This window comes from Terrapene carolina, unplaced genomic scaffold (assembly GCF_002925995.2).
Source record: "Terrapene carolina triunguis isolate 2854851 unplaced genomic scaffold, T_m_triunguis-2.0 Scaffold714, whole genome shotgun sequence".
Classification (NCBI taxonomy): domain Eukaryota; kingdom Metazoa; phylum Chordata; order Testudines; family Emydidae; genus Terrapene; species Terrapene triunguis.
In genome coordinates, this window is record NW_020665065.1 from 4,297,982 (window position 1) to 4,313,745 (window position 15,764).

The 15,764-nt window shown below is 46.8% G+C and overlaps 1 long non-coding RNA gene across 1 annotated transcript; it reads left to right on the plus strand.

The window, feature by feature from the left end:
• The first annotated feature begins 1,584 nt into the window (after nt 1–1,584).
• Nucleotides 1,585–7,333, plus strand: LOC112112072. Its single transcript, XR_003899930.1, has 3 exons — nt 1,585–2,331; nt 5,667–5,812; nt 5,992–7,333. It is a non-coding gene; the product is annotated as an uncharacterized LOC112112072 (long non-coding RNA).
• Nucleotides 7,334–15,764: the final 8,431 nt, after the last annotated feature.

Here is a 15,764-nt window from a genome sequence, read left to right on the forward strand (position 1 = left end):
TTGCAGATTTCTTTCTTGAAAATGTAGTAATATTCAGAGAGTCGTTTCACTTCATTGTGCGGACCCGCAGGTTGGAAACTCAAATTGTTTGTAGCTTAAATGTTGAAACAGCAGAGCTGACGTTTCAAATCAGTTGAAATATTTCCTACAAAGACCGTAGGTATCTTCCACACCCCTAAAATGAGCTGGTAATGGAAGACCCAGGTTTGGGTTAAATGTTCTTAGTTCTTTTCTTTTCGACGTTATTGTCCATTCACTGTTTTTGCAGAACAGACATGAAAACAAAATCTTGATTTTTTTTTCCAAATGGCATTTAAAAAACTCGATTTAACAAATGACAACGGGGCTGGAAGACTATAGTAACAGGAGTCGGGGTTCGAGTACAAACAGCAGATTGGTTTGAAGTTAAGTATCTAAAAGCATGCTATTGCTAATTGCACACGGCTTTGCTTTTTTAAAAAAAGAATTCTGCATGCAAATAATTCTTTGCTGGAGTCCGAATATACAAGGGTGTATCTTGCATTAACTATTAGCAAGAATAGCATTTCTCGCACAAGACATATACTTATTAGAACTCCATCGCGTTATATCTAGGAAGCAATGAACTGCAGACAGTGCTTCTGCTAGATGATCTGTTTAACTCTAGTGCTAAAATCCAGCTGTTTGGCTGAGTGAAGGTGCACTCAGGTGCGTATGAAGAGCTTGAACTATACCAGAAGGTCAAATCACCTTCACCTGTGAAGAGAGCACAGCGGAATCTCGGGGATTTTTATATACCCCCAACCCCCCCGGCACAGCTGTCCCTTTTACCCTGTACAGCAGGCGAACGTGTAAAAACTGCTATTAATACGGATTACACAAAGGTATAATTGAAAGTAGTGTTCCCTGGCTGTGCAGACACATCTCTCTTATGCAACTCTTCTTAATCATAAGCCTGCCTTTCGATTGCCAAATATCCAGCATCCCGATTACATATATGTCTATATTTCCTTCCAGAAATAATGCAGCAGCAGCGATCCACTAAATGCTGCGTCCGACTATCCCAGGAACCAGTTGTGTTAGCAGGACTTTCTCGTTACAGATTCCTAGACAGTGTCAGTGACAAGATGGACTCTCTGGTCTATTTTTTTTTAAAAGGAATAATTTTATTTTTTCATTACAAATTAAACAGAGGAAATGAAATGCAAAGCAAAGCAAACGAGCTCCCAACTAAGGCGAGGCAAAGAGATTCGGAGCAGCCCTTAGTTTTACTTTGAAATGATTTTCACATCTTGTATTAACAACGCTGATGTAGTAAATACGTGCACAGTTTAAATGTTGCAACAAAGATCGAACGGATTTCTCTTCGGTCCCCCATCCCTTCCTCCTCCCCCTACCATCTTTCCTACAATAATTTACAAAGAAGGAAATATACCATATGGGGGGGGGCAGTTTTCCTTCCCTCTCCCCGCCACCCCCTTGCAAAAAACAGGTACAAAACTGACATCGGATTTACCCTAGATTATTCGGGGAGGGAGGGGGGGTGGACCTAAAAAGCCAAGAACCAATCTCAAACTGTATTTATTTTTCTCACACACACACACACACACATTATTGAAAGTGTGCTTTCCTGATTCGGACAGAGGGGAGTATCTATAATTGAACAAGAATCCCCGCTGTTTTCCCAGGGTCCCCTTTTACAAAATTGGTTTTAGATCAAAAACATATTTTGATTGTCTTGTTCTTTAAAAAATCCAAACAAATCGAGGAGTGATCTCCGTTTACACTGCGCTCCTGCTAGGTTCGAATGAATATGGTTCGATTCGATGCGCAGAGAAGACAGCCGGCTAACACCCTGGTTTTACATGCCTTTCCCCCAGCCCCACGTCCCTGGTTTATACGCCCGCACAGCGCAAAGGGTGTTTTGCTATATTTCAGACTTGACCTCCCAAGGGGAGGAAACGGGACTGAAGACCAAATGCTGGTGCTCAGCAAATCCCAAACACCCGAGATGAAACCTCTGGCCATCCTCAAATACCGATTCTGCGGCTTGTTGTCAAAAGCCCGACGTCCCTGGCCGGAGCAGACGTGCGACCTGCTCGCCGGGTATTTGATTTTACAGAGAAATCCGTATGATCCTCTTTTGCACCTGTTTGAATACGTGTCGCTTGCACGGATAAGTGGAGGGATTCCTTGCTGCTCTACTTGCTTGGGCTGGGGAAGGGTCACTTGTGAACGCCTGGCCTGGCGAGTGGAGCCACATAACCTTGTGTTCTATCCCCACAGCACCACCGCTCCTCCAGCTCGCTCTGTAGCCCTGTACAATGATTTCAGAGGACGCAGACAATACGGGTGAGTGGCTGAGCAAGGCCCAGGGAATACCTGCCTCTCTCCGGGGGATTTAACGGTAGCTCGCCAGGATCCCCAAACGCATGCTGGGTGCATTCCTGCAGCTGGTTTCAGGCTATACCCCCCCGGAGGAGGCCACGTGGAGGCAGGATCTTAATCGTTTTCCTGCCCCATGAAAATGCTCAGGCCTTTACATTTTAAAACAAAAACCACTGGCCAGGAGAGAAGAGTGCAGAGCCCCTTCTGCATTGGGGTCATGACAGGGGAATTGCAGTTAGCCCAGGCACACACTCTGGGGCTGGAGAGGGTGGGTCTGTCAGCCGGGCACACGCACAAACCAGTCCTGGGGAGATCGCCATTTTAAGAGTCTGCCTCTGCCCCTATTTCCACCTTCATCTCTGGTTTCTCATCCAGCCAGGGCACCCCCCCCCCCTCCACACACACACACACACACCGGCGCGCGGGTTATATTTTAAAGGGGCTCTAAGGTGGATACTGGAGTGGTTCTAATTTAGGGGTCGCCTGGCTGGCATTTTCATTGCAAAGTCCTGGGCTTTCTGGACGTTGTGAACTTGGCTTTGAAAGTACTGTACGCTCCAGGCGAAACTTTGCGTGCCAGGATCCTCGTTTAAAACGACAGTGAGCCCCAGGTTGGTCATCTTCACCATCAGCCACGAAGCAGGCAGGGCAGCCCAGTCTGGGAGCGGACATGTCCACAGCAGCACCTGAGAGGCGGCTTTCAGGTGGTTTTCCACTGCTTGGAACACATGGGTTTACACTTGGCAAGCTGGTGTGCACAAGTGCTTTTTAAGTAGTAAAGCAGATTAAAATGGCTGAGATGTTGTGACTCGAGCAGGAGCTGGGGCACCTGCTTTCTCTTCCCGAGGATTTTAGCACAAATGCTGATTGTTCCTGCCCAGCGTTGGAGGGAGATTATACAGAGAATTATTTTTAAAAAATACGCAAAACTCCCCTGGGCACATGAAGGGGCCGCTCTGCTCTAGTGTCAGCGAGGCGCAGATTAGCCGGGAAGAATGTCACACGCTTACCTAGAGGGTTTTTCCTTTTTAATCTGCCATCAATAAACGAAGGAAACAACACACACAACCCCCACATTGTAACCCACGCAAATTCCCTTTCATCCCCGATTATGCCCAGTAATTTCAGCATCTTTCATCCCGGCTTCAAAGCCCCGTTTCGCTGCAGGCACAAGGGGGCAGTTAAGGGTAAGACTGGAAACATTTGCAGGCAGTGAGGGTGGCTGGGAGGTCAGCAGCAATTGGCCAGGGGGGGGGAAGCCAGAACCCCGAACTCAGCACTGGGCCAGTCAATGAAGGAGGAGCTGCCGTGCAAAGCTCCTGGTTGTCGCTGCCTGTGTTAGTTTCTTTCACTTCGCTGCGTCGAGCCTGTCAATGGGAAAGTTTGTGTTTGTTTAAATAACAGATGTTTACGGCTGCCCTGGAAAAGATCTCAGAGTGTGTGTGTGTGTGTGATTAATTCAAAGGATTCACTACTGGTCACAAACCGATTTGCAAGAGCTCCTGTTCTAAAACACTGAAATGGGGCCGCAGCATCCGCCCTGAGCAAAGCCAGATTTACACGTCTGAACGCGGAGTTATTCCCCTTTGCCAGAGGATTCTGCTGGGAAACCCGACGTTGGCCATTCTTTGCCCCGAGCCTGTAGCACTCTCTTTATATTTGTAAGGGTGGGGTTAATAAAACGAGTGGGTGCAAGGGGCGATGTGGGGTGAAAGTGGAGAGAAGCTGAAATGCCTCCTAAAAGCGCTGTTCCGATGAAATGGTCTTTAGAATCAGGTAAACACTTGTGCTACTTTTTTTAAAGGCATATTATTTACCCAATAAACTGTAATAGCGCCTTCCCTGGGTAAAGATCTGTTTATTTGCATACGCCGTTGGAAAAACATTATTTACCCAAACGCCCCTAAAAAGCTGCTTAAGAATCATCATTCCTTGTTGAAGGAGAGGGAGAGGGAATTCTGCTGGTCTTCTGCACAGAAAAAAAACCAAACCAACAAGAATTCTTAAGGCATTTGTACTGAGAAAATTGGAAATAAAATAGGACGAAAAATACCATTCTATCAGGCTAATATAATCTAAATATATATCTCACTGCACGTGTCTTCCTAAAGCACAGTATTTTCTGGCTAGTTTTTTTAATGTTAAAATATATTTGGATCCCAAAACTAATTTCAATGCAGTTTACTAATTTCCAGGAATAAAAATACTGGTCCCGTTACGGCCCTGAAAAATTAAGCTTCTTTTTTAAAAAATACACGATCAATTTAAGAATTCCTTCACATTCGTTGCGGTCCATTGTGTAACTCACAGTTAACTGGTCCAAAGTAGAGTACCAGCGCACACGTTAAAACAAGGGGCTGCGAAAGGGATCATTCAAACCTCAAATATCAGAGGATTTAAAATAACATTTCGGATAATAGGATGATGCACAAGTGTCTTAAAATGCCATCCTGGCAGTTTAATTAGTTTTTGCATGATGCCAGCACAAAATTAATTAATCCCAACCGTCTTGCATGAAAAATTTAAAATAAATGCTAAATTATTTGTTACATTTGATTTAAATGTTTTGTTGCGAGGAGAAGACTTGCTAAATTACACCAAGAAGCAATTGACAGGTAATAAACCATTAAACCGTTTTATAATGGAAAGGGCGAAGTGTCCTGATGTAACAGGACAGGCTGTTACACAGCCCTGCTAGGAGATTTGTAATTCTTTTCTGACAGGCCTGTGCATTATAATAATTTAGCCGCTATGCCGCAAACGAAAACCATTTTGGGGGGAGAAACATTTTTTCCTACCGAGATACATAATTTCTAAAATACCCAAACGCTCTATTCAACGTCCCTGTTTGCTTAAAATTAGCTCAACTCTCCACCTATTTCAAAGGCGGATGCTGTAGCGTTCAGTGAAGTGTGTTGATTTGCAGGGGTTACAGGACAGAGAGGGACCCAGAAAATCTACATCCGTACAAAAATTAATTCTCGAAGGGAGCTCGACACCTTATCCCTCCTCCATTCGCCTGAAACAAAAATGTAGATCCATTTTTTAATAGCCAGCAAACCGGGCACCAGGGGGGTTGTAACTCAAGAGGGGAGTTTCTTTAATTAAGTCGGGGGGGGGGAGGGAGAGAGAACGGGAGGTTTAAACTGAACTGCGTGCAGATTTAATTTACTATCCTGCAAAATATCGGATGCCTTCCCAGATAGTGTTATGTTCGTAACAATTATTAAAGGAAGATCCGTTTAGATCTTTACCCCTGAAAAGTCAAACCCCTCCTCCCCTCATTTTTCTCAACACAGATCAAAGCTGCACTAGAGCCAGTTTCTCTGAAGACACGTGGAAAAGAGGAGAAATCGCCGGCATTGTGTTTAGTTTCACGCATTGTTTGCCTGTGGAGAACAAGGGAGCGAATTCCCCCGAGAAGGCAAAGCACCGAACCTGAAGGGTGTGTGGGGAGAGGGGCGGGGGCGAAGGTGGGGTTCGCTCTATTGTTCCTAATTAATTCTGATTCACAACGATTCCTAATCAAAAAAATGTTGGCTTCAAAGTCGGAGAGCCAGGAGGACGTAATGAGGAGTCCGCGCCATGGATCGTGTGTAAACTGTCCCCTTCCTTTCTTCTCAGTATAAATAAAGCGGGGCCAATGGATGAAGACAGAACAGGGCAACCTTCTTTCGCCCTATATTGATGCTCGGCTACCGCAATTAACATTGCTGCATACGGAGTGAGTCCCCTCCGTGTACATGCCTTCGCCCCCATGCTAATGAGGGCTGCAGCGGAGTGAGCTGTATAATTATTAGCCATTAATTGAGTTCAGGACCTTTTATGGCTGTGGGAAATGAGCAGTCTGACCACTCATTCCAATAAGGGTCTGCACACAGCCAAGAGCGATGAAAAGTCATCCCGGGCTGGCTGGGCCCAGCCCGACACAATCCCCCAGAGGGGGAGAAAGACATTAACGGGGAGGGGGGGATCGGTAGGTGAAAATGACAGACACTTTAACCGGATGGATTTATTTCAGAACTTTGACGCGGAGTCGCCACGCGAGTGCCCAGGAAGCCGAGAGAGGCAGCTGACTGGAACAGCTTGTCTTGAGGCAAGGAAAGAAACACAATAAAGTTAAATAAAATAAAGTGCACATTAAGGGAAAGGCTATGCAGGCGCACAGACTCACTCTGAGCTGGGGGGGGGGGTTGTTTTCCAGTTACTGGGCTGAGGAATGTAGATCTGACTAGGAGAGAGCCCATATTTCTGGGGACACCCCCCCTTCTATTCATTTGAAGATACAGATAACCCCAGGGCTGGCCCAGTCACTGGGGAAAGTGAAAGGCAAAGGGATAATGTTCAGGTTGGAATCTCACTTTGCAAAAATTGCATCTATGATTACCCCGACCCCCGCGCTCCGGGAAACCTGTTCCACATTTAAACTAACTTGCAAGTTTCAGATTTGCGCCAGGATCTGCAAAAAATAAAATTCCCCCTCCTCCCCCGAAGTCACTCAAAATCAGTCCACGCGCCCATTGCAAGAATCAATCCGAATTATATTGTTACATAAACTGCGGCTGCCTTCGCTCCGGGAAGTGCAGTTGCCTTCTGGAGCGGGGAACGGAGCCTGGCTCCCAGAGCGCGGTTGCATTAGCCTGTAGGGCACAGAGCAGCCCCCAGAACAGTGGCATTATTGGGGAGACCCTGCGAGGGGAAGCGGTGGAGTGGGAAGCAAGAAACGGATGAAAGTCCGTTTCAGCTCCAGTGACAGCAGGGCGGGCTAAAGGAAGCCGAGCTGCAGCGAGCTCCATGTCCCAGTCTAGCACAGGGTGTCGCAAAGAACAGCCCCCCCAAACCAGCAACCCTCCCCCCAGGAAAGCAGCTGGCGGGGTGATTCCAGCTCCGGAGGGCGCAAGAGGTTCTGCCTTTTGGTTTCCTACCTAAAGAAACCGACACTGGCTCTGAAAAGGTGACAGATGCTGCTGTTCCCTACCCCCCCCCGTCTTTCTACAGCGCTGGCATGTGGCAGGCAGGAGTGGCCCGTCTCACCCGGGAAGGGTAAGGCCAGCACATGTAACTGCCTGTGTCATTCGACTCCCTATAGACGGTCCAGGGCTGAGTATTTACAGGTGGACGGGTCGGGTCTCTGACGGTCACGGGGGTCCGCACTTTATCCCTGGAATCGGAGAAGGGGGCTACAGGGGATGAAGACAAGATCCGCATTGCTCCAAACGTTCAGATTTGCGTGGTTGAATGGGGAAAGGGGAGACCGAGAACACCCCCCCCCCCAGCACGAATCCATATTGCAGAACGTGGGAGCGGCGACTCTAGATTCACTTTGTTACGTATCCTTAACTTCACGTTTCCACCTTCCAATTAAAGTTGCCCAAAATTGCCCACAGCCTTATTTGCATGCAAGGGACTCTGTTCAAAGATGCTAACGTATTGTCTCCTCTTAGAACTTAACATTTCCCTCTTCAGTTCTCACTTGAAAGAAGTTTCAGAACAGTATTCACAGACTGTCCAAACGAACAAAACCTTCCCCTTTGCTAGGAAGAGAAATCCGGTGTATTCAATCAAGGGGGGGGGGGGGTAGAAGAGAAGCATATTCTCAGAAGTCTGCAGATTTTTTAAAAGGCTGCATTGTTCTTGCCTTTTCCTGAAAACTGATTTTTAAAGCACAAACTCGCACGCATGAAAAAAAAAAGATTAAAATAAAACATCACCGATTTCTTTTTGCACAGTTTAGACTCTTAGAATTACTTTTCTGCAAGAGCTTTCCAAGCACAGCCTTTCCGAAGGCATAATTATCAACTTTAAAAAAAAAAACAAGCAAACAAGGGGGAAAAAAGACCCAGGACTTTCCCCAATGCTTCTTTCTTCGATTTTCATTATTTCAACTCAAGACGATAGCTTAGGACTGTCGAAAGAACCTGACTTCTTCCAAGTCCCACCTGAAAAACGTTTGGGTGCCAATTATGTACTGATCATGCATGCAAAGAGCAGTTGGATGTTGATTATTTATATGCCCAGGGAGATTCTAACCGCATCTCTGGAAAAAAAAAAGAAAGAAAGAAAGAAAATTTCACACACCCGCAATCCTTTCTGTGCACTCTACATTTGTTTAAAAGGCAAAGGGGCCTCTCCTCTTTTTTTGGGGGGGGGGGTTCCTAAAAGGAAGATCCAAGCCAAGCAAACTGGGGAAGTTGAACCACTTTTTGGCTGCCTCTTGGGAAGGCGATAAGTGCAAAAAGCCCGTGGCAACCCATTTATGATTAACTCCTTTTCTTAGAAAGGTGCATAATGGGACCAAACAGGGAGCTGATGGGACATGAACATATTTTATCCATTTAGGACACAAAGCAGCTTTTTGAGATATATATATAACTCCCTTTCAAATTCAAGGTAGTTAAGGGCATAATTCAATGGAGTAGGCGGGAGGGGGAAACGTATGGAGTGTGAGGTGATTTTGCAGTGATCTTTCATTCACCGGTGGGGGTGCCTGATATATCCAGGCGCGACAGGGAGAGAAATGCGGACCGCGGGCTAAGCATATGCGACAAACGGGGTCTTTGGCTTGGAAAACACCTCCCAGGAACCCCGATCACATGCCTGGAGAGGCTATGCCACCAGAGCTTGGCCCCATCCAGATAGCCCTGTGTGTCCACAACACCATGGCCCACGGGCAAAGACGGGGTACCCAACTACTGAGCACTGACCGGGGCTGGCTCCCTTCTCCTGCTTCGCTGAGCCCAAACCTCTAGGCAAGGGTTCCTGCATTGACATGGCGGCGTCTAGCTCCGCCTGGCCCTACGGGAAAACGCTCTGCAAAATGCCACAGTAAAGACGAAGCCTAACCACGACCCGCTATTCATCACGCCTGGGATTCTGTCTACACAGGCCAGCGCACAGATAGAATTCTCCGCTCGTGTTTCTGGGCTGGCTCCGGAAAACCCCATGGGAAGGTTATTTTCGACTCCAACCCACGGGAGTTTTCCTTCAAGGCTCGTGGTCATTTCCACAGCTCTGGGTCTGGAGGAGGGAAGGGCTGTAGATGACCCCGGTGACTGACTAGCTTTTAAAAAGACCGTTGTCAATGACGTTCAAATCAGGAGACTCATGATGCTTGCCCCCCGCCACCCTGTGTCCGCTGCCCCCCTTATGTTGGGTGGAAGGGGGGGGTTCCTCTCCAGACAGTTTTTCTTGACGATTTCTGTCCAGATCTTGGTCGCTACCCCCCCTCGGGGAAAGGAGTCCAAGAAACGAAGGGCGCACGAACCTGACATGGGGGGGGGGCGCCTGCTGCCTGCTACCCTCCCCCCCTCGCCCCCCACCAGGGCAAAGGCAGGCGTGGCACGAAGCCCGGCGCGCCTCGGTTCTGGCTCTAGCGCGTCTCGGCTGCGTTGACACGGAAGATGGCAGCAGAATTCTGCGAGAACAGAGGCTAGAGCGCGCCGAGGGGGCAGCGCCCGTCTGCCCTGAACCCAGCTCCCCTCTGCCTTGCTGGTCTGAGCCCAAAGCACGACCCCCCCCCCCCCCCCCCCTTCCTTCAGGGCTTGGGCTGGACCCCCCCCCCACACATACACGGCGAGCAAGGTGCGTTTAGACGTCGAGCTAGGTAACTCGAGTTAACGCACGCCCCTGGCTCCTTTCGCCGTGAAGACGCAGGGGTGGCAGCGTGCCGGGCGGGTCAGGTGTTCTGCCTGGAAACCTCCCTCCAACTGTGTAAGCGGGGGTTGATTCTTGCCGCTCCTCAGCGCTTTCTTCGTGGTCACAAAGTTACTAACAGACACGACTAGATGTAAGCCAAAACTACAACCCCGCTCCGCGTCCCACCTGTACTGACTACACAGGCCCCTTGGGAGACGGATCCGGGCTAGTCCCCCCCCCCCCGGCGGGCCAATCCCCCCCCCCCCCCCCCCCCTGTCCCCCCCCCCCCCCCCAAACGACACTCTCCCGCTGTTAAAACCAGGCCCGGAGACTCGCTTTACTGGCCCACAAAGAGCTAATCCAATAGGAAGGAAACAATCAGAGCCCTGCTCTGCCAAGCCAGCTACAAAAGTGCAGAAACCAGGAAAGCCCTGGAGCAAAACCACTCTGGATGTGACCTTAAGAAGATGCAATCAATCCTGCTCTGGTAGGGGGACACCTCGGCGAGACCTGCCCTGCTCACGGAAACCCAGGCAGGGACGGGAGCCTTTTAACCCTTTTTGTGCCCTAGCCAAGTTCAGTAAACTCCCTCCTCCCCATCAGACAATTAGCTACCAAGATGATGAGAAAGGGCTGGGGTGAGCAATGTCCTCTGTGCATTTAAGAAGTTAGGTAGCAGCTTTAAATGCAAGAAGGTTTGGCTTGGCTAGGGGTAGGACTACAGGTAAGGCAGACACTGCATGCCCAGGTACCTGGGTATAAACAGCCGTGTAGATAGGAGGCATTGCTTAGCAGAGAAGAACACAGACATGCTGGAGCCCTAGAGTGTATGTCCTACCGCTGTTTTAGGTGGTGGGGACCCGCACCCCTGAAATAGAAAAGGATTCATTGGAAAAGGGAGCCTGTTGATGCACCCCTAAGAATTGGTGGTTGTTCTGTCCCATCGCATCACCCTAAATCGGCACCCCTTTTGACTCCTATCCTGCCGCCAACTTGTGTCCCGGCACAGACAAACGGCAGCCAGGACAGCCACTCAGAGGAAGCTGATGTTACAAACACAGTTGCCCAGTGCTACAAAGGCAGGAGGCAGACAGTGGAAGCTGCAGGTTTTTCTCCCAGGCCACTTCCTGCTGAGCTCAAGACATTAGTAATAGTAAACATTTATAACAGAATGAAAGCCAGAAGCCCCAATTGGGTCAGGTCCACTCCCACAGTGAAACGCAGGGTCTGTCTACAGTGGAACTGCTACGCTGTTTGGAGGAGTTCGTCTGTCGGGCACAGGTAATCCACCTCCCCCAGAGGCAATAGCGAGATCAACAGAATAATTCTTCCCTCTACCTAGCACTATCTATGCTGGGTTTAGGTTGGCAGAGCTCTCTCTCTCTCTCAGGGGTGTGGATTTCCACACCCTGAGAGATGTAGCTAGGCCAATGTAAGTTCCCAGTGTACACCAGGCCACAGGCCCCACCTCAGAGAGACTGCAATTTAAATAGATAGAGACTGGGCAGGAAGGGAATGACTTGCCCAGGTACACCCAGCAGAGCCAGGACTAGAACCCATGTCTCCTGATTTACAGGGCCCTATCCCATGGGACCATGGTGCCTCCTAATCCAGACCTGCTGGAGAGAGTTCATCCCTCCCCCCAACAACAGCCTATGTCTATTATTTTTCCAATAATCACCCCTTGAAAGCAGAGTCTAAAAGAGCAGGACAGCAGCAAGACCCTACTCTGAGTTTCCCTTTGTGTTCAGATCCAAAATCCTGTCCAATGCATTTACCTGGCAGAGTCATTCATAATTACCCACCTGACTGGGAACCGTCTCTGAACATTCTTGTGCCCTACTCCTCTCTGTACGGGTTACCTCTGCAGCCTGGTAAGGGACAGATACCCCCTTAGCACACTAGAGCCCCAAACCAGCCTGATGTTTAATTTCATAGATTCATAGATTCTAGGACTGGAAGGGACCTCAAGAGGTCATCGAGTCCAGTCCCCTGCCCTCATGGCAGGACCAAATACTGTCTAGACCATCCCTGATAGACATTTATCTAACCTACTCTTAAATATCTCCAGAGATGGAGATTCCACAACCTCCCTAGGCAATTTATTCCAGTGTTTAACCACCCTGACAGTTAGGAACTTTTTCCTAATGTCCAACCTAAACCTCCCTTGCTGCAGTTTAAGCCATTGCTTCTTGTTCTAGCCTTAGAGACTAAGGTGAACAAGTTTTCTCCCTCCTCCTTATGACACCCTTTTAGATACCTGAAAACTGCTATCATGTCCCCTCTCAGTCGTCTCTTTTTCAAACTAAATAAACCCAATTCTTTCAGCCTTCCTTCATAGGTCATGTTCTCAAGACCTTTAATCATTCTTGTTGCTCTTCTCTGGACCCTCTCCAATTTCTCCACATCTTTCTTGAAATGCGGTGCCCAGAACTGGACACAATACTCCAGTTGAGGCCTAACCAGCGCAGAGTAGAGCGGAAGAATGACTTCTCATGTCTTGCTCACAACACACCTGTTAATACATCCCAGAATCATGTTTGTTTTTTTTTGCAACAGCATCACACTGTTGACTCATATTTAGCTTGTGGTCCACTATAATCCCTAGATCCCTTTCTGCCGTACTCCTTCTTAGACAGTCTCTTCCCATTCTGTATGTATGAAACTGATTTTTCCTTCCTAAGTGGAGCACTTTGCATTTGTCTTTATTAAACTTCATCCTGTTTACCTCAGACCATTTCTCCAATTTGTCCAGATCATTTTGAATTATGACCCTGTCCTCCAAAGCAGTTGCAATCCCTCCCAGTTTGGTATTATCTGCAAACTTAATAAGCGTACTTTCTATGCCAATATCTAAGTCGTTAATGAAGATATTGAACAGAGCCGGTCCCAAAACAGACCCCTGAGGAACTCCACTCGTTATGCCTTTCCAGCAGGATTGGGAACCATTAATAACAACTCTGACTACGGTTATCCAGCCAGTTATGCACCCACCTTATAGTAGCTTCATCTAAATTGTATTTGCCTAGTTTATCGATAAGAATATCATGCGAGACCATATCAAATGCCTTACTAAAGTCTAGGTATACCACATCCACAGCTTCTCCCTTATCCACAAGACTCGTTATCCTATCAAAGAAAGCTATCAGATTGGTATTTCCTAAGGAACAGCAATGGAGAGAGATTTATTGCAAATCTCACCTATTTTCTTCCACCTCTGAAGGAACCTCTCTGGCTCACAACAGCACTGCCAGCAACATTTCACATCCATCCCTAAAACCGGGAAAAACCTTCAAATAAAAACACCACACACACACACACACACAACACACCACACCACACCACACTCCTGTCCTGGAGCAGACAGAGAATAGCTGTAGCTGGGAAAGTACTTAGAAGCATTTCTCAAGTGGCCGGCGCAGTTTGCATCTCGCCCAAGTCCAGGAAAAACCATCAGAACCCAAAAGAACTCTTCCAACTATGGGAAATCCTAATCCATTTAGATGCAGGAATGCATGAAAAACTGTCCTAGCAAATAATATTAAGAACACACGTTACTATGCAATAGACTTGACTTCTCTGAGAAGTAAACTGCATCCAGGAAGAATACGCCAAGTTCATACCTACTGTAAGAAAACCCACCAAAGTCACTGGGGTTACACCAATGATGAATTTGGATTGCTCCATTTCCCACGTCCAATACATTGCTATCCAGGGTACTCCAATTCCATTTGTGGGCTGCATGGAGGAGTTGGCAGTTTCAGAGAAAAAAGGATACATTTTCCTAAGTGAAAGTGTTTTGTACAATTAATTGATAAGAAAATCTCCCCCTCCACCACCACCAGCACAAAAAATAATTGTGGCCTTACTATCTCGATTTTTTGTAAAGGCTGAGTGATCATTCATTCATTATTTTAGATTTTGTGATTTGGGTAGTTTGAAATCTCAGCACACAGTGATCAGTGTAACAGAGATAGGAGCCCTAATCCATTGCTAGGAGAACCCCAGTTTGTGTATCCAAAAATCAAGCCTCATACATCCCTTCTCCCCCTCAATATACGGGCACACAGATTGGCAATTAAAGCACTGGTTTTCAACCAGGGGTACGTGTACCCCTGGGGGTACACAGATCTTCCAGGGGATACATCAATTTGATTAGATATTTGCCTAGTTTTACAACAGGCTACATAAAAAGCATGAGCAAAGTCAGTAAATACTAAAATTTCATACAGACAATGACTTGTTCATACTGCTCTATATAGTATACATGGAAATGTAAGTACAATATTTATATTCTAATTGATTTATTTTATAATTATATGGTAAAAATGGGAAAGTCAGCAATTTTTTCAGTAATTGTATGCTGTGACACTTTTGTATTTTTACATCTGAGTTTGTAAGCAAGTCATTTTTAAGTGAGGTGGAACTTGGGGTATGCAAGACAAATCAGACTCCTGAAAGGGGTAGAGTGTTCTGGAAAGGTTGAGAGCCACTGAATTAGTCAACCTATCCAGATTTCCCTCTGCTGAAAGCATATCAACCCTTTAAAAATAAGATCACCAGACTGTTTTATTTGACTAAGGGTTTGCTTCACAAATTATCTACCCTGAGAGCTAATGGTAACTGCCCCAGGGGAAAATATCATGGAGCAGTTTTGTTAGCAGAGCAGAGGGTCACAGTCAGTGAGAAGCTTACTCTGAGGCAGTTAAAATAAAACTCCACTTAGAAAAATGGTTACAACATTAATTGCAAAAAAATTGCAGTACACACTGGGTGTGGAAAATTTTGGGGAAAAAATTCAAAAAGTTAAAAAAACCCAAAACAACCACCCCAACCTATTACCTTTTTCCAAGCTGCTCATTCCAGTAGTAATGTCTCTGCACTTCCTTATCCAGGATCTGTTCCATTTATAAGCTATTGGCCAATCTTGCACACACTTTCTCCCTGGCTTCACCTTCCCTCCACATTGAAGTGAAGGGAAGAGACCAGGCTCTTTGTGGGTAGTGTCTGTAGGTATGTCTACACTGTAATAGAACACTTGCTGCGGGCCCGTGACAGCTGACTCAGGCTTGCAGGGCAATAAAACTGCAATGTAGATGTATGGGCTTGGGCTAGAACTGGGCTCTGGGATCCTCCCACCTCACAGGATGTCAGAGGCCAGGCTCCAGCCTGAGCCAGACCAGCCTGTCAGTTGACAGAGGCCAGCCCCGGGTGTTTGTTGCAGTGTAGACATATCCTGTGTGTTTTGTGAAGCGTTGGGTAGGCTTGGGAGGATTAGATTTTTGTCAGTAAACGTCAATTTCACTGTATACCCACAAACCTACCAAAAATATTTCCACTGATAATCATCTAAATTTGCAGATGGGCAAAGAAAGACAAATGCTGCTTGAGGACTACTTTGAGTGACATTTACGTGGTATATTTGGTCATGTGATGTTGACAATTTGTGTTTTAATGGTTATAAAGATTTAAAGTGTTGAATCTCAATGTCTACGGCCATTGCCTGATCCCGCCCCCATTGCATAATTTCACAACTCTGAAAACTTAAATAGATTTTTAAAAAAGCATAAAAATTCCATAATTTTGCACCACTGTGAACATTAAGATTGATAAAATGCTTAAAAATAAACAGTGATCTGTCCATCAAAAATTATAAAACAAATATTGAATCCTCCAAGCCAATCTATACATCATAAAAGCACCTTCTGTTCCTTCAGATCTTGTGTAGGAAACAAATGATTTTACAACCAATATGTTATTGA